Source organism: Pleurodeles waltl, chromosome 6, assembly GCF_031143425.1.
Source record: "Pleurodeles waltl isolate 20211129_DDA chromosome 6, aPleWal1.hap1.20221129, whole genome shotgun sequence".
In the NCBI taxonomy this organism is placed as follows: Eukaryota; Metazoa; Chordata; class Amphibia; order Caudata; family Salamandridae; genus Pleurodeles; species Pleurodeles waltl.
This window is the reverse complement of record NC_090445.1, coordinates 1,697,796,189-1,697,823,897: the sequence shown is the minus strand read 5'-3', so window position 1 is coordinate 1,697,823,897 and position 27,709 is coordinate 1,697,796,189. Positions and strand designations below refer to the sequence as shown.

General features: G+C 44.1%; 1 protein-coding gene across 10 annotated transcripts in view; it reads right to left on the bottom strand.

Annotated features, from left to right (window-relative positions):
- LOC138301369 (glycosyltransferase family 92 protein F13G3.3-like) overlaps positions 1–27,709 on the bottom strand; it is a 205,465-nt gene that overhangs the window by 109,333 nt on the left and 68,423 nt on the right. For 2 of the 10 annotated variants that reach the window (XM_069241787.1, XM_069241781.1), the window contains exon 1: positions 7,851–8,196. The exons of 4 other annotated variants lie outside the window; for them this stretch is intronic. The gene's annotated coding sequence lies outside the window, so the exon portion shown is untranslated. Of the gene's footprint in view, positions 1–5,305; positions 6,884–6,951; positions 7,057–7,850; positions 8,197–27,709 lie in introns of those variants that run through there. 4 more of the 10 variants (XR_011205099.1, XM_069241784.1, XM_069241785.1 and 1 more) reach the window with 4 other exon arrangements.

Genomic DNA, 27,709 nt, shown 5'->3' with positions numbered 1-27,709 from the left:
AAAGGGGCAGAAATGGCCTAGAGTTAATTTTGCCCCCAGGGGAGTGACCCTTGCCTAAGGGGTCGCTCTCCACATATAAAACACACAAAAAATATATATATATAGATTCCTGGTGTTTGTGTTTCTGCCTCCCCTGGGTGCAGATCGGCCTAATTAGATTAGGCGGATCTGCCGTAAAATAATTTACCACCCGGGAAGTGGATCTTGCCCAAGGGGCCGCTCCCCTTAAGCAATAAAAACAAAAAATTAAAACAATATGCCTGGTGTCTAGTGGGCATTTGTATTGCCCGATTGCTTTGCGATCGGGCAGCAGAAATGCTGAGTGAGACATGAAAGGAGAGGAAAGGCCTTCCCTCTCCTTTCAAGCCTCTCTCGCCCTCTCCACGTGATTGGAGGAGAAATGCTTTTGCATTTCTCCTCCGATCCACGCTGGGGAGTAGGCATCTGGAGAGGTCAGCGCGCAATCGTGCGCTGACGTCATCAGATGCCACGGAGGAGTCAGTGGGATGCGGGGGTGGAAGGGGAAGCGATTCCCCTTCTATCCCTGCCCAGGGGAGGGGGGTGCACTAGCGCTTCCCCTGAGGGCCCCTACCTGGACGTAGTGGTTACGTCCTTGGCAGCACCCCTGGATGTAATGGTTACATCTTGGGCACCCGAGCGGTGCCACCCAGGACGTAACGGTTATGTCCAGGGTTAAGTAAATATATCACTGAATTCAGTGATATTTATTGAAAGTAATTTTTTGAAGCATAAACCATTCAAAAATACCCCATACCCTGATGACATTGCCCAAAAGGTGTCAGTTTATGTTCTTTTCATAGCCTGTATCATTACCAAGTGTGAAGCTAGATCTCTTTAAATTAAATCACACCTAAGTGAGGTTTTTGTACTGAGCAGATCCATTACTAAATTACTTCAATATGCTATCAAACTGGTTGGTTAACCTGACTGGTGCGTGTGTCGGCCAGTGGCCAACAGACGCACACCCTCCCTTGTGCCGGCTGAGACTGGGCGGGATTTTTTTTTATTTTTTATTTAAAGCCTCTCAGACATGAAGAACTTCTGTGTCTCCACCCGCCCCTTTGTGACGTCAACGCACCACAAGGCGCTCTGATATCACAGTTTCTTTTCCCCACCAGAGCAGAAAGCAGCAGGTAGGGCCAGTTTCTGTTCCGGTGGAGAAAATAGGCCCAAGAGGGCCTCTGCACCTTTTAGGAAGCCCTTGTTTAAAAGCAGAGATTCTCCCCTTTCAAACAAGGCCTTCCTGAAAGTGTTCCTTGGCCAGGAAACACCACTAGACACTAAGGATTTTATCTAGGGGGTGGGGGTCGGCCCCTTTGAAAATGGGGCGACCTCCCCCTGGGGACATTTTTTTGTTTTTTTCAAATACCTAGTTTACCCCTGGGGGGTGCGATCGTCCCCAAGGGATTAAGATAGTAAAGAAATTAATGTTTTAAAAAAAAAAAAAAAGAATAAAGTTGGTTTACCCCTGTTAGGGGTGGCGCGATTCCCCATGGCCTATTCCTCGGGGGAGGGGCATTTTTTTTTTTTTTACATAATAGAAGTTGGTTTATCCTGGGGGGGAGGGGGGCACTCTTGCCTCCTGCAAACACCCCCCTGCTTTACAAATTAAAAAAATATTTAAATACATGAGATTGACAGGGAGTTGCCCGTGAGCAGGGAATTTTGTTTTTTTTAATAAGTGTGGGGTTTCCCTGAGGGCTGCGATCGGCACCCAAGAAAAGAGAAAGAGAAAGACTATGTATATATATATATATATATATATATATAATAAATAAAAAAATTAAAAAAATTGCCACCACTTGTCTTGCAGCGCACGTCTTCAAAGCAATGCACATACTCCAACCGACATGTTTCAACCCTAGCTAACAGGCAGCAACAAAAATGTCAATATAACTCTTGTGATTATGTTCATGCTAGAGAAAGAGATCTGACTTTTATCTAGTGGCAGTTTTGATGCCGTTAAGTAGTGCAGAAGGTTTATATGCCCGCTGCAAAGAACAAATCTGTATTATCTGTGAATAGCCGAGTGGATTAGTAAAGCCAGACATTACCTGCACTTTAAAACAAATGAAATGTATGTGCAGGAGGAGCTATGGAGAGATGAAGGGCTATACTGCTGGGTGGTAGTGAGGGATTCCGAGGAGGAGGTCACAGGAGTTGGGAGCACCAAAAATTATTGTCGGACAAGGTGCCACAGGCGCTAAAGACTGTGATGATGGATATGTGGCAAGGTGAAGTAACAGTGTGCTCGTGTTTTAGAGGGTCAGTTTAGCCAGTAGCAGAGATGGCATCTTGCTGGATGACTGCTGCTCAAGCTCTATCTCAGGTCATGGAGGACAGCTCTGAAGCAGAATCAGAGACTGAGACAGCGGATACTGAGACAGCATCTGAGGAAGAGGACAATGGAGAAGACTGTGGGAGTGCTTTTCAGTCAGGGGAGTCCCATCCGACAACTCCTCTTCCAGTGACTCTGAGAGAGGCGATGAGCACAGTCATGCTGTCTCTTCGTAAGCGCAGTCTGTGCCGCGGGACAACAGGTCAGCCCAACCCAGAGAGCAGGTACATGTGGCGGCAAGCACACTCAGAGTGCTCTCTTGGCAGCTCCCCAATTTAGTTCAGCCTCAAATTCCACCCAAATCATACTGAGGAGAAATAAAAAGTATCTATCACAAAACAACCTGGCTATGTAAGGCGGGCACCTGCATTTTTTGGTCCTGGGCTCGGCGGCCATATAGGGTATCCTACCACACGCAGACATTCTTGAAAACTACACACCCGGGGGAGTCCATGGAGGTGTGGCTTGTGTGGATTCCCCAAAGTTTTCTTACTCAGAATACACTGCAAAGGTGAAACGCTGAATAAAACATTTTCTTTGCATTTCTGTCACACAAACAACAGGAATGTGCAGGGATCTGCAAAAATCCTACCGCCCAGCATTTCCCCACTTTTCCTGATGAAAACACTACCACCCTTGTGTGCCTGTGCCTGCATCAGGAATGGATCACCCCATGGTCAAAAGTTGCACTCATGTAAGGACTTCCATTAACCATTGCGTGGTCCGTTCCTGTTGCAGGAACTAGGCTTACCCACACAAGTGAGGTACCATTTTGATTGGGAGACTTGGGGTAGTGCTGGGTGGAAGGAGGTTTGTGGCTAGCCTCAGATGGCTGGGTTAGTTGACAGCTCTCTTGTGCATTTCACTCAGCCAACCCAAACACAGGATGCTCAGTCACACCAGCACACATCTGCATACTGAATGGGTCTTCCTGGGCTGGGAGGGTGGAGGGCCTGACACTTGTATGTCAAAGGACAGTAGCCTGCCCTCACACAATGAACTGCCAAACCCCCTACTGGGACCCTGGCAGACAGGATGGAACGGAAAGGGGACCTTGTGCACTTCTAAGCCACTCTTTGAAGTCTCCCCCCCTCCAAAGACACATTTGGGAATTTAAACAAGGCCTCTTTCTGGACAAGATACCACTGGTGAAGAAACTCTGAACCAGAACCTGCGATCTGCCAAAAGAAGTTGCCTGACTGCCCAAAGGACTCCCCTGACTGCTTTGCTGAAAAGGACTGCTGGCTTGCTGTTGCCATTCTGCCTTGCTGCCCTCTGACTCTGCTCTGGGAGACAGAACCCAGTGAGAGCCCCACAAGCCACCCCATGCTGGATTCCCCTAGGTGTCTACTTTACAAAAATGTATAAATTTGGTAGGTTTCCCTAGGTGCCAGCTGAGCTAGAGCCCAAACTCCACAGCTAGGCACTGTGCAAAAAAAAAAACGTCAGTTTTCAATGGAAAAATGTGATTTGTCCATGTTGTGTTTTGGGTCGTTTCCTGTCACGGGCACTAGGCCTATCCACACAAGTGAGTACCATTTTTATCAGGAGACTTGGAGGAAACACAGAATAGAAGAACAAGTGTTATTGCCAATTGTCTTTCGCTATATTTTTGCCTTCCAAATGTAAAGAAGTGTGTAAGAAAGACGTAATTTTGAGAAATGCCCTGTAATTCACATGTTAGTTTGGGGACCTTCAAATTCAGAGATGTGCATGTAACCACTGCTTCTAAACTCCTTATCTTGTGGCCATTTTGGAAATATATAGGTTTCCTTGACACCTATTTTTCACTCTTTATATTTTACCAAATGAATTGCTGTATACTCGGTATACAATGAAAACCTATTGCAAGGTGTAGCTCATTTATGGCTCTGTGTACCTTGGGTTATTGATGAACCTACAAGCCCTACATCCCCGCAAAGAAGGGTGTTGTAGACGTAACAGTATACTGCTTTCAAAAATCTGGCATAGCTGGAAAAGGTTACAGAAGAAAACGTAGACAGAAATGGCTGTTTTTTAAACTCAATATTTTTTTTATTTCAACTGTTCCTTTCTACAGGAAACCCTTGAAGGATCTACACAAATACCCCTAGCTGAATTCAGAATTGTGTCTACTTTTTAGAAATGTTTAGTTGTCCGGGATCCAGCACTGGTTTCACACCCATTTCTGTCACTAACTGGAAGGAGGCTGAAAGCACAAAAATAGTAAAATATGGGGTATGTCCCAGTAAAATGCCAAAACTGTGTTGAAAAATGTAGTTTTCTTATTCAAGTCTGCCTGTTCCTGAAAGCTGGGAAGATTATGATTTTAACACCGCAAACCATTCGTTGATATAATTTGCAGGAAAAAAAAAAAAAAAGATGATTTCTTCTGAAGCACTTTTTACCATTTTTCCCTAAAAACACACATTTTAGCTGTCTTTTGGCTAATTTCTCGGTCGCCTCCTGGGAACACAAACTCTGGATACTTTTAGAATTCCTGGGATGTTGGAAAGAAAGGAGGCATATTTGTCTTGGATAGCTCATGTGGACAAAAAGTTATTGGGGCCTAAGCGCAAACTACCTCAAATAGCCAAAAAAAGGGCTCAGCACTTGGAGGGGGAAGGAGAAGGGGGAGGAGGAAGGCCCAGCAGCTAAGGGGTTAAGAAAAATTATACATAGTGAAATAAAGCGATGGGCCATAGATCAGACAATTTGGTCAACTGAGGAAGCCGGGATTTCAGACTAGAGTTACAAACTTGTCTCTTCAGTTTAACACAAAAGGTCAGTGCATTTTTGGTAAATTATTAAATTATTGTTATGCAAGTATTGCTAGTACATGGAGTTCAATAAAATCACAACTTAATTCAAATTGACGCTACACATGTGCCTAGTCATATAATTTAAAGGTATACTTTAAAATGTTTCAACAAACGCTGAATATCAAGCACAAAACGCAGTACATACCTGTCTGAAATCAGTGCAGGAGCAAACTCTGTGGGGGGTCCACGACCTGATCCTATTCGTTTGCTAATTGTGGTCATTGAGGTATTAAGCCGCTCCTAAAATCCCTTTTCCCCAAGCTTGAAGTAACACTAACATAAAATAGTAACTACCACTTCCATTACTCTGCACAAGTGTCGGTTCCTCCGCAGTGGCTCTGGGGCACAGCCCTGCCCCCTGGGAGGCACCTCTTCTGCCCCTTGCTACACCTGCTATTTAAATGGACTCTGTTCACGAAAGCACAGTGTAGAGGTCAGTCCTCGGTCTCATCTTCGGGCTCCTGATTAAAGGAAGAGGATGGGTTGACTGGGCTGAAGCATGGTCCAGCTACAGAGTGCGGTTTAAAAACATAGCACTCAGTAGGAGGATGTCTGGATTACAAATGTTTGAGGTGTATATTTCAACCCTGTGCCCCTCACACGTAGCCAATTCTACGCTGTTTTATGAATGTTTGACACCTCTGCTAATTATCAAAGTTATGATGTATTATGTGCTCACTTTAGAAAAATGCACGCTCTTCATTGGCAATCGGCAGACGATGGCACGCGCTCCAGCATTGTGCATAAACTGCGCCAGTCTTCTGAGGAAGGGCTGTGCATAAACCCCCAAAATATTTAAGAGAGGAAAAAGAAGGAGGGAGGGTGACCCCTTCGAAAGGGGTGTATATAGGCAGGGCCACTGAAACTATGAGATTGTGCGACTGCTGTGATCTTCCTATAATTATAGATTTGCCACATAATTTATCATCTGCTACATAATCTGCAGATTTTAACAAAAAACACATTTGTTTCTAAATCAAACGGTTCAAAAGTTTCCGAAATGCAGCAACACATTTTGCCACAGCAGTGGAAGCCCCAAAGTTTACCTTTCTTTTGCTTATTACTACATGTGAGTGTAAAACTGGTACGACTCAGGTGCAACTAACACTCATATTGTTGGCAAGTTTAAAAAAAAGGAAAAAATAATGAAGTAATAGTACAATAAAACGTGCTGCATTTTGCCGCACAATTTCCCTTGCCGCGTAATTTACTCAACCCCGGAGCATAATTTTACCTTCTCCTGCCGCATAATTCCAGTGACCCTGTATACAGATGACAAGCGCTACGGAGAAAGAACATGATAAACAGGAAGGAAAAGTTCTAGAATTCGTCTGTGTTTGTAGCCAGCCAGCTAGGCCCAGTGGGCTTTACAAGTCCCGACACCAAGCGAGACACAAACGGGGCTTCCCAGAGAACAGGAGATGAGGTGGAGGGGGGCAGGAAGGAACTGCGAGTTAAGAGCGGGGCGTAGACTTGGTTGAGGCCGCGGGTGCAGCGGCACCGGGGCCCACTGATTTCTGCGCTATTTCACAGTTCAAGCAGCCAGGGTGCCCGTTTCATTTCGTGGACGAGGACTAGTTACACACTGGCTGCGACGCTGTCAGGGCGACCATAATTTAATAAAAACTGTGGCGGACACAGACCTAAAATAAAGGTTGGCACTGATGACAGACGTCGAACCCACATCGTAGGACTGTACAATACAATAGCGCTATAACAGGCACTGAAACAGAAACAAAAAAAATAGCGTTTCAGGGGTTGCACACTGTGTTCCATTTCAAAACATTTTACCTGGCCGAGGCAAGACAGATCTCAATGTGTCTCCCATCACACATGAACAACTCATTCAGCCAGTCGCCTCTGCATTCTGGAACTCGTAGTCCTGTTTCTATAAGGCTACGCATAATCAGTAGCACCAAAACGCAAGTGATAAAACAGAAAACGGGATTAGCTGGGTTTGTGTTTCCAAATGTCAGCATGGGGGAAGGGGGTGGGATTATGGTGGATGAGAAATGCCCACGGAGCTGTGAGGCGATTATTTCCATTCCGCACTGGGAATCAACATTCACCACCCTTTGTATCCACCTGATGTTTGGATTTGAAGGAACAGAACTCAGTCACTCCCTCCCTATGCTGTAATAAGACCCAGAGGCATGTTTGACCTTTGCCGATGGGTCTAGGGGCACAAACTCACTCCCTTGCTAAAAACCACTGTGGTTGCACGGATAAAGAGAAAGCGCGAGGTATAAATAAATACCTCTTATTCAGAAAACCTGTGACACTGGCCTGGGAAGCGATTTGAAGCAGCATTATTACAATATTTGGAGCTTTATAAAGTACATGAAAAATATATCGTTTCTTTTTTCCTTCTCCATCAGACCGTCCTTCTCTCGGTTTTGCTTTTTGTTTATGTTTCAAGTCACGCTCGCTTTTTTTGTTTGCCTACTGGAAGACGCCACACAAATAGGAGGTCGTATGACAAGGCTCGAAAGGGGCGGAAATGACGAGAACGGACGGGGTGGGAGGTCGTCTCAAACAGTGGTGGAGGGGGCGAGAGGAGCTGGGCAGAGAGTGCATGTGCCTGATAGAGGAAGCGGGGTGCGAAGCACCGCTGGCCACAGCCGTGGGGAGAGGAGGGCGGGGTAGCAGCGAGGGGTGAAAGCGGCCCTGCTCCAGCGGTCCCACTCTACCTTCCTTTACCGCATCCTGCGGGTCCCACGGCGATGCCACCCGGCGCAGAGCTGGCACACCTCTGCAGGGCTCAGGTCTGAGCCAGTGCTGCCTCTCCCCGGGCTTTTGTACGGGAGGAGGTGGGGCAATGCCTGGCGCGATGCTAAACACCACCGAGTCACCAGGTGCCTGCTCCGACGCCCAAAGCCACGGGGTCCGCCCGGCCCTGCCGGGACAGGAAACCCGATCAGCATTATTACTACACGGCTTCACGCTGTCCGGGCGAGGACTGCGCCTCGTTAGTACCAGCTTAACGCCCAGATGCAGCAACAAGCCTCAGGAAGAGGAGCAGTTATTCCTCGCAAAGCCTCCCCCCCTCACACACACACACTGCGCGGCAACACGTTTTGCAGCGTTTTTAACGACCTCTGATCCGTTTGAGGGAGAAAAAAGTTTTTTTTTCGCTCTGCATGTTATGCACCAGATGATGGATTAATTGGCAAATGAGGCAAATGCATAATTTATGCGGAAAATTTAGCTGCCAAATCCCGTAATTGCAGCGGCCCTGATCTTCAATCAAGCTTTTAAAGGTCTTCCGATGGACTGGGCCGGGCTTGGAGCGTTGCCGACGGATGCTGAGGTGTGGTTCAACATCCTCGGCGCCTACGCGGGGCAACCTGGCGCCTTTTCTTTCTTTTGTCACCAGTCTGATGGTGTCCTGGCTGTGGCGAAAGACGCCAGCTATCCGGAGCCCGGTACCCCTAGGACTCAGACAGGACTTCCTTCGGGGGCCTAAGGAAACGGGTGGCTGAGATGTCGAAACGTCAACGATCTGTTAAGCAGACCTCCACCTACCACCCACAGAGTAACATTTTAGACAACATTTCCCTGCAGAACCTATGTTAATGTGGTGGACCCGGCAGCCGTCGTCGTATTTCGAGAGTTTTTTTTTTAATTTGTGCCTTCACTTGTATCACTGACTAGAGCACTGCGCGGCCACACCTTTAGAACTGTATCCCCTTTGGAGTGTATAAGCCAGCGTCTACCTTACTTGATCCCTTTAACATCTTAACACCTTTCTACTCCACCTCTACCAAGATCATCTGCGGAGTCCCCCAAGGTTCCTCCCTCAGCCCCACACTCTTCAACATTTACATGATCCCCCTAGCCAACATCATCCGATCACACAGAATCACTATCCTCTCCTACGCAGATGACACCCAACTCATCCTCTCCCTCACCTGCAACCCCACCACCGCCAAAACCAACCTACACGCTGCTCTCCTCGACACCGCCAACTGGATGACAACTAACCACCTTAAGCTTAACTCCAACAAAACCGAGAACATCATCTTCAGCCCCAACAAAACCACATGGGACGACTCCTGGTGGCCCACCGCCCTAGGCCCCGCAAACCGCGCACGCAACCTCAGCATCATCCTGGACCCCTCACTCTCCATGACACAGCAAATCAATGCCCTAACCTCCTCCTGCTTCCACACACTCCGCACTCTAAAAAAATCCTTTAAATGGATTCCCCCAGAGGCCAGGAAGACAGTCACCCATGCACTGATCAGCAGCAGACTAGACTATGGTAACACCCTCTACACCGGCACCACACTCAAACTCAAACGCAAACTCCAGATAATCCAGAACACAGCCTCACGCCTCGTCCTTGGCCTCCCCCGCCACAAACTAATCTCACCACACCTCAAATCCCTTCACTGGCTCCCCATAGACAAGAGAATCACATTCAGGATACTCATCCAAGCACACAAATCCCTCCACAACACCGGCCCAACCTACCTCAACGAAAGAGTGAACTGCCACACTCCCACACGCAACCTCCGATCAGCCGACCTCGCCCTAATCACAGTCCCCCGAAACCAAAGCACCACCACAGGAGGCAGGTCCTTCTCCTACCTCGCCCCCAAAACCTGGAACTCCCTCCCCACCAACCTTCGCAAAACCAAATACCTCCTGCTCTTCAGAAAGAACCACAAGACATGGTTGTTCGAACAGTGACCCTCCTTACCCCCGTAGACCCTCCCCCAAGCACCTTGAGACCCTACGGGTAGCGCGCTCTATACATTTATTTGATTGATTGATTGATTGATGCACTCCTTCTAGCTGACCAGTTTAAACCTTCTATCAGAGTTAATTACGGGTAGGTAGCAGTAGGTTGAACATGTAGTCTCCTCTTTCTGTTTCATTTCCTTAAGAGTTGGTATTTATCCCTGTCTTGCTGTACAGGGCTGTACTGCCATTTGTTAAATTTTGTTTTGACCAATGACTTTGTGTTTCACCACTGCGCATATTAGTTGCTCAATGTTCACATTGTATGTTTTGTTCAGTTTAGCCGCCTATGGGCTTTGACATTGCATTAGCCATTACTTTCTGTATTCAGTTTAGCCGCCTATGGGCTTTGACATGGCATTAGCCATTACATTCTGTATTCTGCCTATTGGCTTTGACATGCTGTATCCAGTCTAGCCGCCTATTGGCTTTGACATTGCATGCCTATTGACTTTGACATGCTATTAGATATTCTGCCTATTGGCTTTGACATGATATTATATATTGCATTTTGTATTCAGCTCAGCTGCCTATTGGCTTTGACATGATATTATACATTGCATTTTATATTCAGCTTAGCTGCCTATGGGCTTTGACATGGTATAAGACATTGCATTTTGTATTCAGCTTAGATGCTTATTGGCTTTGACATGACACTAGACATTGCATTTGATACTTAGGTTAGCTGCCTATTGCCTTTAACGTGGAGTTAGACATTGCAGTTGAGAATCCAAGCTGTATTTTTCCAAGCTGTGTTTTTGAACCAAGATGTTTTTCTCACAGTAGACTAGACCTGATAAGAGAGGGTACATGGTGTTGTTCTCTCTGCTTGAGCTTGGGAACAGGAGTAGTCTTGGAGACCTGGCCAGTCTCCAAAAGGCTTGCTCAGTTTCCCAGGTCTGAGAGGAGGGGGCACACCTTTGTAACGAATGACACAGGCTGCAGAGAGTCAGATTCGAATCTGCCGGACCTCGTGCTGGAGCTTGGCGCCAGCTGCCAGCAATCCCGTGTGGGTAGATGAATCTCTTTCTCGCGGCTGACAGGGGTCATCAGCTTGCAGATCTTAGAAAGATAAAGCTGTAAATAGTTTCCCACACAGTGAAGTATTTGTTTTGCTTTGCATTCAATATCTTATAAATATAACCTGCTGTGTATATTGCAAACTGATATATTTTGTTTGATTAACGCGGGCTTGAAAGCTACTAATTCGTCATACATAAATATTGTGGTTGAGGAAGAATTAACAACAATAAAAGTCTTCTTTGACCTCAGAAGTGCATTTCTGTTGTGTTATGTTAGTGCTTAGAAACTAGATAAGAGGAAAGCACTACAAGGGCTCGGTTAAGCTTGACTGCCAGGGAGGCAGCAGGGGCGCAGCTATGATGCTTTTGTAGTTGATGAAGCTGGTCCTGAAGCAGGGGCGTCATGCATCTCCCCCTTCCTCTTCAGCAGATACAACGGGTGTGTTGTTCTTTATGGGCCTCTTCTGTCTGCAACTCGCCAGACAAAAGGCTCATAAACAACGTGAAAGGGTGGGATGGATGGGTAGATGTGTGAGTGAATGTGTGGATGGGTAGCTGATGGCTGAATATCTGAAAGGACAGATGTAAGGCTGAATGAGTGAAAACGAGACTGGATGGATGCAAAGGTAGAATAAGTGAAAGAATGGATGAGGGAAACAGAGGGTGGATCGATCACATGAGTGAGAGTGGATTGATAAGAAAGTATAGGTGAGAGTATAGATGGCTGAGTGAAAGGGTGAATAGATGGGTGGAGTGAAAGGGTGGATGAGCGGAAGGATGAGTAAAAGAGTGGATGCTAGGGCATCATGAACCCCAACTTTAGCAGCTATAGCGGGGAGGGAGTTCTTGATGGGCCTCTTCTCTCTGGAAATTGACAGGAAAAGGTGAATGAAAGATTGGATGCACAGACGTGCGAGTGAAAGGGTGTATGAATGGAGAGTGAAAGGATGGATGAGAGAGTGAAAGGATTGGTAGCCGAGTGAATAGATGAATGCATGAGATGAGAGAAAGGGAGGATGAAGAGATGGATGGAGTAAAAGGCTGAATGGAGTGAAAGGGAGGTTGGATAGATGAGGGAAAGGATGGACAGATGAGTGAAAGATGGATACATGAGGAAAAGGGATGGCTAACGGAAAAGGATGGATGAGTGAAAGGGAGGGTGAATGGATGGACGGGTGAGTGAAATTGCATATGGATGAGTGAGTGAAAGAAAGGATGGATGAGTGAAAGGGTAAATGGATGAGTGAAAGCATGGCTGGCTCAGAGGGTGGGTGAATGGATGAGTTCAAAGGAAGATGGATGGGCAAGCAAAAGTTTTGATGAATGACTGAAGGGTGGATGGGTGAAAGGTTGGATGAAGAAATGGATGAGTGAAGGGGTGGAGAGATGGATAGGTTTGAGATGGATCAATAGGTTTGGATGTGGATGGGCAGAATGCTGAAAGACTAAATGATGGATTTGAGAATGAATGAATAGATGGCAGAATGTGGCATGTAAGATGCAAGATGCCAAGTTAATGAGCCCGTAGATCAGGCATGAGACCCACAATACAGATGCCAGAAAACAAGCAACCCCAAAGTCTCTGGTTGGGAGGGGAAAATGGAGAACTTTCTCACTTTCCTCAGTGGGAAGACCACTGAAGAAAGTACCAGGCTTTTTTTTGCAATTTGTTTCTTGCAGGTGTAAATAGTGATCAATGTGAACCTAAATTAATCTACGCTGGGTAAAAGGTGGCGTTCAAATCCGTTCAGGTTCATGTCTTAACTTGTAAGCCAGGTCTGGATTAGTTGTCATGGTGGTAAACATGTTTTTGGAGGGTGGCAAGTGTTTCCCATTTAAGACTATGGGAAATATTTGGCTTGGGAGGATGAATTTGATTGAAAGGAAGGTGACACCAACCAAATTAGGGTAAATTATTAATCAATATGGTGAAACATTCCAGGTGTATTTTGGAATTGTTAATTGGAAGTAGTGTCCATTGGTTGCTGTTGTTAAAGTTACACATGCTCAGTTGCATGCAAGACATTCTGTTAGCTTGCAGTGGGCTTAGAGCCCACCCGTTGTTTCCCATTGGTTGGCTTCATTTTCATTGTCATTTCGTTAGCTGTGTGGCCTTTCCTTTCTTCTGAGTTTGTTCCACCCTCAGAACATGGACTCATTACTATGTCCTTCTACCACTCGCTTTTACAGTTGCTTCTTTTTTCTTTTCGTTCAAGCTTTTATGGGAGACAAACAACTAAATGCTTACACCCCAAAAGCCACTTCAGTTACACATCCATTGGGGTGGGGGGGAACTGTTGACGGTGTTAAGACTGAATTTCATGAGGCAGTGTCCCAAAACAAGGCACCACTCAGCACATCACCAATTTGATTAATTAAGGAAGGGCAGGCTGGGTGAGTTCTAGGGCAGAGTGAAAATTTTAGAGAGGTATGTTAACAAAACGAAAGGTACAGGATAACTGGAATGCAGCTGCATAGATCTTTGCTCTAAAGTCTATTGACATAGAAAATCAAGGAAAACACTAAGGGCCAGATGTACAAACACATTTTCCATAGACACAGAATGGGCAAAACTGCTTGCTACATCTGGCCCTAAGTCCCAAATGTACATCAAAATCGTTAAGAATGTGGACAATATTCCTAGTAGCTTAGGAAAGTCCTCGTGGTCAGCCCCAAACGCAAGGGTTTATATAGGAAGTCTTCTCATAAGGCAGAATGAAAACTGCTGAGACGTGAGCAAAATAATAGAATTCTTAGCAAATCAGAGCACAGAACTGATAAATGTTATCTTGCCTTACCCTGCCCTCAACTTAAGTATTGATTCAGTACTTCCATGCTAATGGAATCCGGAAATGGGAGAACAAACTAGCTGCAAAACAACAGTGAACTATTGTGAATGAATGTGATACAACAAGCTAGCCGAACAGACCTTGTGTAGTTGAAACTTTACTGAGCAAATGTTAGAAAAGTTTTCTTGGAGAACTCCAAGAACACTATCATTCAGAAATAAGCAAACATGACTGGCAGAATGCTGGAACTATAATAAGCTGAAGATACAGGGTGTGATATCCATTTTCAACCAGGTAGTGTTGAGGCCCAAAGGATGCCTTGTTAGCATAGGCCAAGAAAAGGCACTAACAGGTCAAAGGAAAATTGTTTTGAAGTCAATAGCACCATATTGTATTGTATTATAATAGTATTTATATATCGCTTATTACCCTTGATGAGGCATCAAATCACTTTTTGGCAAGTAGCACGCTACTCCGGAACCCAAAAGTAATCAGTGGTGGATTAATGTAGGGAAATATGAGTACCGTGTTAGTATTATTATGAGTTAATTTGAGCCACGGATATGTGAGTTTGTTAGTTAGATTGCCTAGAGTAATGGAGGGGTAGAGGAGAGAAGAATCCAGAAGTGTTAATTGGGAGTTAATAGTAATAGGATGAGGCTTGGGATGAGTAGAGGGGTAAGGAGGAGGGAAGAGTCTGTGGAAAGTATTAGGGAGATCATAGTAGTAGTAGGGGTTTTGGTAGAGTCAGAGGTTTGATAAATGAGGGAGAACTTAATAGGGTTGTGTGGGAGATCATGGTAGTAAAGTGAGGTTTGGGTGAGCTAGATGTGGAAGAGAAGGGAAGAGCTTAGACAGGGTTATTTAGGAGATGAAAGTAGTAGAATGGGTTTGGGATGAGTCAGAGTGGGGATGGAGGATAGATTGACAGCCATGTCATATGGTGATGGGTAGACAAAGTAAAGCTTACAAGAGAGTAAAAATATATATTTTTTATTTATAATTTTATTTATATATAGACACATTTTTATCATTTTTATTTATTCATCATTATTAATAAAAATAATTTACATATTTGAATTTTATTTATAGATTTTATTTTATTTTTATTAAATTTTTCTCTAGTACAGTAGGACTAGAGTAATAAATGAATAGATATGTAAATACATAGCAAGGGAATATATGTTCAAGGAATATAATATTGGGTATAATATGAGAAGAAAAGTAGTATTCTATAAACACAGACTTTCAAGATTTGTAATGTTTGAAGTTAATTAATAAGTGTACTTTTCTAACATTTATTTATCTTTACTCAATTTGTGAATAGCCAAATGCTTATGATAATAAAACATTTGATCAGTGTGATATAAAATGAGAGCAGGGATTCATAAGTATCTAGTATAACAACTTATCTAGGAGCTATGCAATGACCTATGAACATGTTAAGCATAGAATAACATACGTATATATATATGTGTGTGTGTGTGTATATATATATATATATATACACACTCACACACATACACACATGAACACACACACACCTATATATATATATATATTTGAACCCAAGAGTAAATATACATTAGTTAAACAGGTTTAAAGAGTATGTGTGTGATTTATTGTTATGTTATAGTAGCGATACATATTTCCTAAAAAACTATACATATCTAGAATATACACATAATCAGATTAAAATATTTATCAACACAGACATATGCAGTCCAAAGCAGTTTGAATATGGTGGTTATGAAGGAAAGAGGGAACTCTTAAGTAGTCTTCTGAAGATAAGAGAGTTATCTGTGGTTCTTATATTTGGGGGTAATGAATTCCATAGATTAGCTGCTTGAACGAAGAAGGATGTACCACCTATAGTCTTTTTCTTGTATGGTGGTGTTCTAAGACGGGGTGCCAATCTTGAGCGGAGGTTTCTTTGTTGAATGTATTTGGTTATTATGTTTCTGATAAAGAGCGGTCCTGTTCCATGTATAGCTTTGTGGTTGATAAAAAGCAGCTTGAAGGTTCATCGTCTGGCAACGGGTAACCAGTGTAGTGCTCTCAAGGCAGGTGAGATGTGGGTTGCGGCTTTACATGCAATAGTAGCCTGGCAGAGGAGTTCTGAATACATTGTCATTTTTTCATGTTAGATAGAGATGATCCATGGTAGAGGTCATTGGCATAATCCAGTTTGGATAGTACAAGCGAGATAGTAGCCTGCACCTTGTGTGGAAATCCGAGGTGAGTGAAGATGCGTCGTAGAGTCTTCAAGGTGATGAAGCTTGTTTGCGGAAATTTTTCCACTTGGGCATTCATTGTTAACTTGGAGTCCATGGTAATTCCAAGGTTTTTAACTTCCTTGGATAATTGAGGAGGTGGTCCGAGACCGTGGGTCATAATTTTTCCATTCACCACATATGAATATTTCTGTTTTGGAGGCATTTCGTTTGAGATGGCTCCAAGTCATCCACTGATCAACGGCTCTGAGGCAACTGAAGATTTGTGAGTTTTCAATGTTTATGGGCCATTCTAATTTAAGTAGTATTTGTGTGTCATCTGCATAGTTTTAGCATGTGAGATGAAAATCATTGATCAGTTCTGGTAATGATATTATGTAGATGTTGAAAAGCAAAGGTGAGATGATTGATCCTTGGGGGACCTCTGCTTTTGTGAGGTAGGATTTGGACAAGAAGGGGGAGAATAGATGATATTACTTCTTTTTTTGAAGGAAGGATGTAATCCAGTTAAGAGCAGTCCCTTCTATGCTGGCTTCGTGGAGTCTTTAAATTAGGATGCCATGGTCAAACGTATCAAAGGCAGCCAAGAGGTCCAAGAGAAGTAGTGCAGCAACTCCATTTCGGTTGACAGTTTTTTTAAGATCATCCCAGATTGCTATGAGTGCCGATTCAGTGCTTCTTCCTGGGCGGAATCCAGTTTGGAAGTCTGAAAGTATGGAGTTGTCTTCAATGAATTGTGACATCTGGGCGAATGCTGCTTTTTCTATCAGTTTGCCCAGGAAAGATCCATTTGTGATTGGTCTGTAGTTGTTGGGGTCCCTCAGGTCTAGGTTTGTTTTCTTTAATAACGGTCGTATGTATGCTTTTTTCAGGTCTACAGGAAAAGTTCCTGTAGCTAAAGAGTTGTTTATGATTCTTCTTACAGGTGTGGCAGCAGAAGTAGATAAAAGAATGTTCTTGAAGATGTGTGGTGCGCAAGGGTCAGAAGGACAACCGGAAGGTCTGCTTGCTTTGACCAAATGCATAAATACACCTTGTGATATTTGTTTGAAGGACTGTAGAGACTGGGTTGGTTTATTCTTAGAGGGTAAAATAAGCGCACATTCTGCACAAAACACTAGGCAGTTTGACAGGTAAATGAGACAATAAGTGAGGCAAGTGGGTGTAAAGTTGCATTTCAAATGTCACTGCATGTATTGCATGGATTGTCGGGCATGGGTATCGAGGAGATTGTGCAGCCACACTGGACAATACGTAAAGTCGGCAGAGGGACATCACTACACAAATGTTGTTTCTGGAATGTAGCCTGGAAGACATTTGAAATGTCAACATATTGAATAATCACACTATCTTCGCAAAGTCCTACTCTGGATCATTCTGGTTGAGCAGAACCATGCCGCACAAACTCAAGCCACAAGACCAACCTTAAATCTTAGCTCCATGTATACATGTTAATTTATGTATATATCCATGTTTTACTTTTAATGATGCACAATTTAAAAAAGCACACAAACTCCTTCAACCCCATCCTCTGATTATTCTATAATCACTAAAAACCCACAATAAAATATAATGGGGCCTGTATCCTTTTCTGCTTCTTCCAACAGCTTCAGCTGCATATACTCCTGATCTCTGCCATCTTCTTGTTCAGTTTCATCCCTTTTCCTCTTAGATTATTTCCTTTTCTCTTTACACACACTTTTTAGAAACATTCAAAATGTGATAAAAAGAAACAGAACAATTGCACAATTCAACACAAATATTACAGGGGTTAGAAGAGTTATAAAAATGCTCAGTCAGCCCACCCAAGCTCTCAATCCATTCACCAACCTTACTAAACCTCCGTCCTATTTTTTTAACCCAGCAACCTACTGTTTCTCACAAGCCAGAATCTTCCAAAACTTAAATCCTGGACCTCACGAGAAACATTTGTTATGTTGGAGACAGGGATTCATAACCCTACTGTTATCTGAGGTGAATGTACAGCACTCTCTTACCTTTAAAACCCTGCAAACACAGCCTTCCTTCTCAAGAAGAATATCTAGTACTAGGCGGTTTTGCATAATCCTAATCATTGCATGTATAGCAAATAACTTGGTCAATTTGTGCTAGTGCACCAGCAATGTTAGAAGCTAGCCGACCTACAAGTGTAGATAATCTAATTTTCACATCATTCATTTCCACACCAATAGATGATATCATAGTTTCTAACACTTCTAGCATAATCGGGCCAAAACCTCACTGTACTCTTTTCAAACCAACAGCTTCACACACCTCATTTGTGTGGTAGACTCTAGGAAATACTGAAGTCAAATCCACCCAATTATGTGGCAGGTTAAAGTAGGCAGTCTTATCCCACATATAACACATTCCTCTATTGAATCCGTTCCTCACAATCAGCAAATTGCCACTAAGAACTACACAACTCCCTTGGGCATAGCTTGGCCAGTAAGATTGGAGGGCTGTAAGCTTCAGATTTTCTGACAATCAGGCTGGCACATAATGTTTTAATACATTATACGACACGCACAGTGCATGAGAGGGACCTAAGGAGCAGTGGAATGAGGATTGGTAGGAGTACTAGGAGAGAGAATAATATTTTGTAAATAACCAGAATTTTTGAGGACTTTCAAAACAGAGAAGGAAAGAGTGCTTGTGTGTTTTTGTCTGTGTATATGTAAAATTCATGGTGAAATCAGTCTCACATCTCACAATACCCAACTGAAAGCACCTGACCTAACTATTTCTCAGAAAATACATATGTTGGGGGGATAACACCCAAAACACCCCATGAAGCTACGCCCCTGACACTCCTTTCACACTTAATCTTTCCTATACGCTTTACCGATCCACCTCTAGTAGGTACATGTCGCACCATACATATTTCACCCTTTATCTCATGTTCCGTTCTCAACCTTGCATGCAAATTTGTAAACCTAAATTCTTCTTCAGCCTTACCCTGGCCTGTAATTTTTCACGCATCTTTCCAATCCTGTAACATCTTTACTGTCCTCTCACTATAACGTCACACTCTTCTTCACCTAAACTACACACATACTCCCTTTTGGTTTGTTTAATGTGTGTTGGAATTAGAACCCTGTGCAGGGTCACCCCCAAACCTTCTGCCTTCACCCTTCCTGTTTTCCGACTTTGTTTTTGCTGGCCTTAGGACACTGGGCACTTTACCAATGCTAAAGTGCTCTCTCCTTTAAACATGGTAACATTGGCTCACACCCAATTTGCACTATTAATTTACTCATCAGTGCCTAGTAAAGTGACTAGACACTACACTACTCGGCACATGTAAATTAAATGCTATTAGTGGGTCTCCAGCACTTACTGTGACACCCACTTAGGTAGCCTTTTTAAAATGTCTCAGGTCTGCCATTGCAGCTTGTATACAGTTTTAAACTGCCAATTTGAATTGGTAAAATAATCCACTGGCTTTAAACCCCTTTCGTTAATACACAAAGGTCACCCCTATGGTAGGCCCTAAACAGTCCACTGAGAAGGATGAATTGTATTTAAACGGAAGGACATGTGTTTGTAAGTTTTACATGTCTAGGTAGTGAAATCTCCCAAAATAGTTTCTCACTACTGTGAGGCCTACCTCTCCCGTAGATAACATTAGAATACCTTATTGCATGTATTAAGTGCTAATTTTTTATTGGAAGCAGGTAGAAATGTCATGTTTGGCCTCAAACAAATTGTAATTTAAAATCCTCTTCAATGGTAAAACCAGATTTTAAGTCACAATTCTGAAAATGCCACTTTAAGAAAGTTGGCATGTTCCAGTCCTGACAATTTGGTACCTGTGTCCTGGGTCAGATGAATGTGAATAGTTGTCAGTTGGCCTTTGTGTTTTCCTCCCAGACAGTGAAGCAAAGAGGGACCAGTTGTTGCACGATGGGCCACCCTTCAAGGAGGGGTGGGGCAAAGCTGTTCCCTGCCCCACTTACATTTTAAAGGGCTGCCTCCAAACACACTCAGAAAGAAACATGACACCAGCCTCGTCACCCTGTACCACTTAGAGATTGGGTGGGAGAGGAAGGACATTTCCAGAGTCAGACTGGTGGATAGCCAAGGAGTTTCAACCACTTCAAACGGTTGAACCAGGTAAAAATATTGAACCCTCAGACCACCTCATCAGTAAACTCCTGGGCCTGGGAGGACCTGCCTTGTACCTTGAGACAACTGCCTTGCTGCTTGAGGCCTACCATGCTGCTTGATCCCAGGGCTCACACAGGGGGCCTGATTCTAACTTTGGAGGACGGTGTTAAACCGTCCCAAAAGTGGCGGATATACCACCTACCGTATTACGAGTCCATTATATCCTATGGAACTCGTAATACGGTAGGTGGTATATCCGCCACTTTTGGGACGGTTTAACACCGTCCTCCAAAGTTAGAATCAGGCCCAGTGACTCCAAACGCTAGTTGGCTGGCCTCATATGTGACCAACAGGAAAATAACAAGCTCCAGAGACCTTAAACCCTGCACCAGTCCTCTGCCTGGAATGAGTCCTAACCCCACAAGAGGTGCTCCAACCATTCCTGGTCCTTTGGAAGTGTTGCTAAAGGTGCTTCTCCAGATAGAAGAAAAGAAGACCGGGGGCTTCCTGCTGGCTGGATGGCCTGCCTTTGTGGTAGCTCCCACTATGTTTTTCTCTGCAGCAGCAAATCCTGTTAAGCTTGCCCTCTTGGAAGAGGTTGGCCGTGTGAAGCCCTCATCTGCTATAGTCTGCAGCTTCGTTCCACTAGAGATTTTCAACTTCAAAAAAGGGACAAAGACGGAACCTACAAATATTCACTGAAACTTAGATCAGTGGCTCCCTGACAACGACGTCTCCTCCTCGGACACCGCCGGGTGCCTAGTCCCTCTGAACTTTACCTTCTCATAAGCTTTTCTTCAAAATTTCTTCTAAGCCTGAAGGTAAGCTGCGACCAGGCCTAATTCACCCCGTGTAGCTGAACAGAGCTCCATCTCCATCATCCATAACTTTTGACTTTTCCCAGGTCTCGCATGACCAGAAACCTGCATTTGGTGCCTTGATCTTTATCTTTTAGGTGTTCTTTTTCACTTAGAACTTTCAAAATTCATAACTCCAGTTCCACTCATTTAATTCAATTAATTTCCGTGTCATTTTCTTAATTAAAATTCACTCTATTTTTCTAAATTGATGTGGGATTATTCTTGTGTTGTGCTTTCACTTTGTTACTGTTAGTGTGCTGCATAAATCGTTAACACAGTGCTTCCAAGTTAAGCCTGACTGCCTATCAGATGGTTAAGCGCAGGTTAATTTAGTGACTTTTCGTAGTTTGCCCTGGTTAGGATTGTGGTTGTTACACAGCTCAACTACCTGCACCAGACCTACCTTACCCCAGCAAGAATCAAACGCATCTTTCCACAATCCAACCCGGAATGCCCAAGATGTGGGACACTGGAAGCGGATTTTCTACACATGACGAGGAGCTGCTCACCGTTGCATCACATTTGGCAAGAAGTAACAACACAAATAGCCACATGGTCGAGACTACCCCTTACCCCCACTCCAGAGTCTTGTCTGTTGGGAATACTCACACGAATAGGAGCAGATAAACCAAAACAGCGAAGTGCAGACCTTGCGTTTATTCTATATAAGCGCCTAATTGCAATACAATGGAAATCACCTAGTACACCTAGCATACATCTCTGGACACAAGAGATGCTACACTGGTCCAAAGCTGAAAAGCAAGTGCTACAGACACTACGTGAATATGGTGTGGAAATCAAAGGCACAGATATATGGGATTCTATTATAGAGCAGATGAAACAAAAAAACGACAACCGACCTCCCTGAACTGGACAAATGACAAAACTAGAAATAAATATGCTTACACATCCTCTACCAGTGGAGGTTAATCAACACGCAAATAATAGCCTTAAAATACAGCTACTATGGACTATACACCTACCCCTGCCCCCTCTAAACATTAGTCCCCCCCCCTCCCAGAAGGATTGCTTCCTCAAGTAACATGGCACACAAATAAGTAGCAAACACAAACATAACAATCAATATAAGACATCACCGGCTACTAAGTTTTGAAGTGGGTTTCACTTGCTGGTTAGATTTCTTTTTTTTTTCTTTCTTTTTTTCCTTTTTCTTAGTCTTCAATTTCCTTTAAATGCTGCTGCCTCACTTGTTAGCAAAAGGTATACTGAACGCTATGTCGACACAATATGTAAATGACAACGAAACGTTAAATGTAAAGATAAAATGTCAAAAAAAGCGGCGACATATCCAGCAAAATGTAAATGTTGTTGAACTAATAAACAGATTTAAAAAAAAAAAGGATTGTGGTTGTTGCTTGAGATTGTTCTTACCTCCTACAAAAACCCAATGTCTTACAGTGTAAATTTTACTTATTGTATTCAAATATTTACTACAGGGTACCCAATTCTAAATATCATCAGGAACAGTAAGGTTTTACAGGGAAACATTTGAACTCTCATGTTGACTCTTCCTTATTCAGTATACATATGTAGGAAGCTAGCTATTTATATAGTGTAACCAATGTAGGGGTACATCATGCAAATAGTCCAGACAACCCTTATTAGGTTACAGGGGCTTGCTTTAATTACCCCAGGAGCTCTTTTTGTGATAGAATGGTCAAACTGCTTAGGCTTATTAGAGCAGAGTGTTGAGCATTTGTTGTACACATAGAGGTAATAAATGAGATACACACCGAAAAATAATTCTGAGACAAATTTAGAAAAATAACAGATTTTATATAAATTTAGACACCAAGAACATCAATATTGGGTAAGTACTTTAGACATTACTGATGTTTACAGGAAAAACAGTAACAATAGCAACCTGTCAGATTTGAGGCATGCACCTCAGTCCCCGTAATGTTAATCCTATCGGAGAAACATACACTGCATTGAAATACTTGCATACGGTTTTCACTGTTCTTCTCCTGGACTCAGTGGGCCCAATGGCTAACATGATACAATACCAGGTCGCTGCTGTGGTGTCTGCAGATGCAGAGAAATGGCTCCTCTATCCCAAAGGAGATGCTGCCTGGTTATTGCAGATGAGAACAGTCCTCTAAGGGTTTTGGGGAGGTTGTTCATTTTCTGGATGATTCAGCATTCATGATTGTAATGGTGCAACCAGCTCAGGATTTGGCTCTTTTTTGGCCTTCCTTCAGTTCCCTTTAGATCGATCTAATTTCCTGGTGTCTAGGAGACCCCTAAATACTGAATTTAGGAGCATTTAGGGAAGCGTAGGGTACTAGCCAATGGGCTACTTTCCCCTAAGGTGACTACATCCCTTATATTACCACTTCCTGTGGGGAGTGGGCATATTTCTGACCTAGAGTTCTAGTTCCACCAAAAACAAGATGGCGGAAGCCTTCCTCGAGTGTCCACTTCAGGTAGCCCACCTAGGGGTGTGACTGGCCCAGAAGTGGAGCATGTCTCCTGAATAACTAATTTACTGCCTGCTCTGGTGCCAAATGGGCCTCAGGGCAGAGGGTAGCATTCCCCAGGTCTGGGGGAAGCCAGGCTTGCATATCAAGAGTGTCAGAGACTTTGAAGTCTCTGGCCTCGATATTCTACATTCACTAGCCATCCTGCTAGAGAAGAGGTGTGATCCCCTTCCTCTGGTGCAGGCATTGTTCCTGGCCTCGGAGAGCACAGGCTCTTACCTGCAGGGGGCTGGCACTCGTCTATGGTGGCAGGCTGGTCGAGACCAGTCAGCAAACACACTAAGACCCTCATTACGTTTTTGGTGGGATGCCCCGCCACCAACAGTGCCAGCGGTGTTGGCGTCCGGCACCCCGCCAAATAATGACGCATGGTGGCTCACCGCCATGCACCTTGCTGGCGGTTGGTGGCGGGGGTGGATGCTGCTCCACCCTCACCACCACGTCACTCCATACACCGCCATGCCAATAAGGAAGCAGTTATAGGTGTGGCAGTGCATGGAGAGGTGGCGATGGTGGCGGAGCAGCATCCAGGGAGCCCGTTCCCTCCCAGAACAGCGAGACAGAAAAGGTAAGTGCTGTCCGAGGGGGGGTGTTTGAGTGTGTGAGTGCATGGGGGTGTGTGTGAGTGTATGTGGGGGGGATGTGTGTCTGAGTGCATGTCTGCGTGTGTGCATGTATGTGAACGGGTGAATGTGGATGTGGGGGGGTAGGGGTTTGGGGGGACCTGTATCTAGGGGTGGGAGATGGTGAAGTTTGGGGTGGGGTGACGTGCATGGGGTTTTGGGGGTGGAGGGTTGGGGGGTTTGTTTTCGGGATTCGGGGGTTGGGGCTGTTCTAGGCACTTTGGGGGGTGGGTAGGGATTGTGGAAAGAGGGAAGGGGTCAGGCATGCCACATACAGGTGACAGGAATGATTATTCCTGTCACCCGTATGCTTTCAGCCAGGGATTACCTGGCGGGGTAACACCCCTGGTGGAAATGGGATCGTAAACCCACCGCCTGTCCTGCCTCCACCGCCGGGTCGAATGTGCTCACAGTGAAAGTCATAATAAATGTGGTACTGGCATCCGTACAGATTTGTTAACCCTTTTGCTACTAGGTCTAAACCCGCCCACCCCTCACCGCAATCCGCCCCCCTCCCCCAGTGTTGAGCCCTATTTTGGGCTATTTGGGTAGTTTGTGCTTAGGACCCCAGAACGTTTTTTCCACAAAAGCTATGCACGCTAAATAATGTGTCCTTTTTATCAACATCCTAGGCATTCTTAAGGTACCCAGGGTTTGTGGATTCCCTTCGAGGGTATCTGGATATTAGCCAAAATACAGCTTAATTTTGTTTTTTTAGGGAAAAATGGGGAAAAAGTGCTGCTCAAGAAGGTGTCTGTCTTTTCCCTGCAAATGGCATCAACAAAGGGTTTGCAGTGCTAAAATGACCATCTTCCCAGCCTTTAGGAACAGGCAGACTTGAATCAGAAAACCACATTTTTCAACACAGTTTTGCCATTTTACTGGGAGATAACCCATTTTTCCAATTTTTTGTGCTTACAACCTCCATCCATTTAGTGGGAAAAATGGGTGTGAAACCAGTAGTGGATCCCGGAATGCTACACGTTTCTGCAAAGTAGACACAATTCTGAATTCAGCAAGGGGTAATGTGTGTACTTCCTTCAAGGCTTTTCTATAACAAGTAATAGATGAAATGAAAAAATAATGAAATTGAGTTGTAAAAAAAAAACAAAAAAAAAAAACAGCCATTTGTGTCTACGTTATCATCTGTAACTTATAAGTATGGCAGATTTTTGAAAGCAATATACTGTTACGCCCGCTAGACCCTTCTGGCTGCGGGGATATATAGTATAGGGCTTTTAGGTTCATCAAAAACCTGAGGTACCCGAAACCAATAACTGAGCTGGAGCTTGCAGTGGTTTTTCATTGTGTACAGGGTATACAGTAATCCATTTGGTAAAAATATAAAGAGTGAAAAATAGGTATCAAGGAAACCTATGTAATTCCGAAACAGGCACAAGGTATGGAATTTAGAAGCAGTGATTATTTGCACATCTCTGAACCTCGGGCCCCCATAATGGCATGTGAATTTGAGGGCATCTCTCAAAATGACTTCTTTCTTACATACTGTCTTACATTTGGAAGGAGCAAATGTAGAGAAAGACAATTGGTAATAACATTTGTTCTACTATTTTGTGTTCCCCTATGATACCTCACTTGTGTGGGTAAGACTAGTGCCTGCATCGGGAAATGGCCCAAGGTGCAACGTGGACACAGCATGTTTTTCTACTTAAAGCTGACCCTTTTTTTGCAATGTGCCTAGCTGTGGATTTTAGGCTCTAGGTCAGCCACAACCTAGAGAAACCTAGCAAACCTGTATATTTTTAAAACTAGACACCTAGGGGAAACTAGGATGGGGTGACTTGTGTGGCTCTCACCAGGTTTCTGTATCCAGAATCCCTTGCAAACCTCAAAATTTGCCTTAAAAAACACATTTTCCTCACATTTCTGTGATGGGAAGTTATGTAATCTGAGGGGAGCCACAAATTTCCTACCACCCAGCATTCCCCCAGGTCTCCCGATAAAAATGCTACCTCACTTGTGTGGGTGGGCCAAGTGCCCACAACAGGGAAGGGCCCAAAATATGTTGTGAAGACATCAAAATTATCAATCACAAAATGACCTGTTTTTGCAAGGAGGGCACCTGCATTTTTGGTCCCAGGCTTGGCAGCCATTCAAAGAAACCTACCAAACCCAGAAATTTCTGAAACTTAGACACCCAGGGGTGTCTAGGGAGGTGTGGCTTGCATGGGTCCTCCAACGTTTTCTTACCCAGAATCCCATGCAAACCTCAAATTTAGCTAATAGGTGACATTTTCCTCACATTTCTGTATGGGATCACTGCGCCGGCACTAATTTCCTATGACGCAGCGTCTCCTGATAAAAATGATACCTCACTTGTGTAGGTGGGCCACGTCCCTGCGACAGGGAAGGGCCAAAAAAGTGTAGAATTTGAGGGGGATCCAAAACGGGTCCAAAGGGGCAGTTTTAAAAAATATATTTTAGGCTGACTCTTATTCGGGCACCCACGTAAGTGGGTCAGAATTTTTATTGGTACAGATGGAGCAATGCTGGGTGGTAGGAATTTTGTGGATTCATGTGGATTCTGGAAGTTTCCATCACAGAAATGAAGGGAAAATGCAGGATTTCAAGCAAAGTTGGAGGTTTGCAGGGCACTGTGGGTAAGAAAATGGTGTGGTGCATGTGAATCACACCACCTCGTACTCGCCCAGATGTTTAGTTTTCAGAAGTGTCGGGTAGGCTTTTCCAGGTGGCACCGTACCCAAATCCAAATAGTGCAGCCGCCCACCATTGCAAGTGGGACAGTATTGGGAGTTAGCCAAGCTCTCTTTGCCCATTTGTAAAATCAAAATCCATAAGAGTCAAATGTCCAATTGTTTGCCATTGGGATGGGATGCTGTAGTCCCCGGGGGGCAGAAAGGGTGTGGTCTTTTTTGGGGGGAAGGTGGGAGCATTGCCATTCCCATTCTGGTCAGCCCTCTCCCATACACTAACAAAAAAAAGTAGTCCCGGCTATCTTAGTGGCCTTTCTGCCGCCCCCATATCGGGGGTAATAACCCCCATCTGCCTCCCAGGGGGGGTAGAAAGACCATGCCCATTAGTGTTTGTGGGGGGTGGGGTGTAAGTACCTCAGGTACCCATCACACACCAAGCCAGCTTCCCACAGTGCCCCACCACAAAGACAAATAAGAACTTAGAAGCAGTATGGGGGAACATATTTTAATACTATAAATAAAAATTGCATCATATAATTTAATTATATAATGTAATACTATTTATAGTAGTATTTATATCCACCACACTAAGAAGGGGTGCTGGGCTTTTATTTTTAGAGGCACAATGGGAAAACGTAAAGGAGAGTATCCCAATAATAACCTTAAATCTGTCCCCGGGGACTTCATCTAATACTATAAGACCCGCATTGCTAACAACTCAAAGGTCATGTCTTTTTTTAAATTCTGCAGTAGGGGCTATTACTAGGGAAATTAGTCTAGTGGAGCAGGAGATGGGAAGATTAGAGGCCCCCAAGGATGAGGTAGTATCTAGCCAGAGCCACAGTACAAAGCCAGAGCAACTCAATGCCATTATGTTAGGGATCCCATGTCACAGCACCAACTGAATTTAGCGATATGACAGGGGGCACACACCAGCTTATTGAAACAGATATTCCTTGGTCCTTGACTGTCATGGCGTAATATGGAAA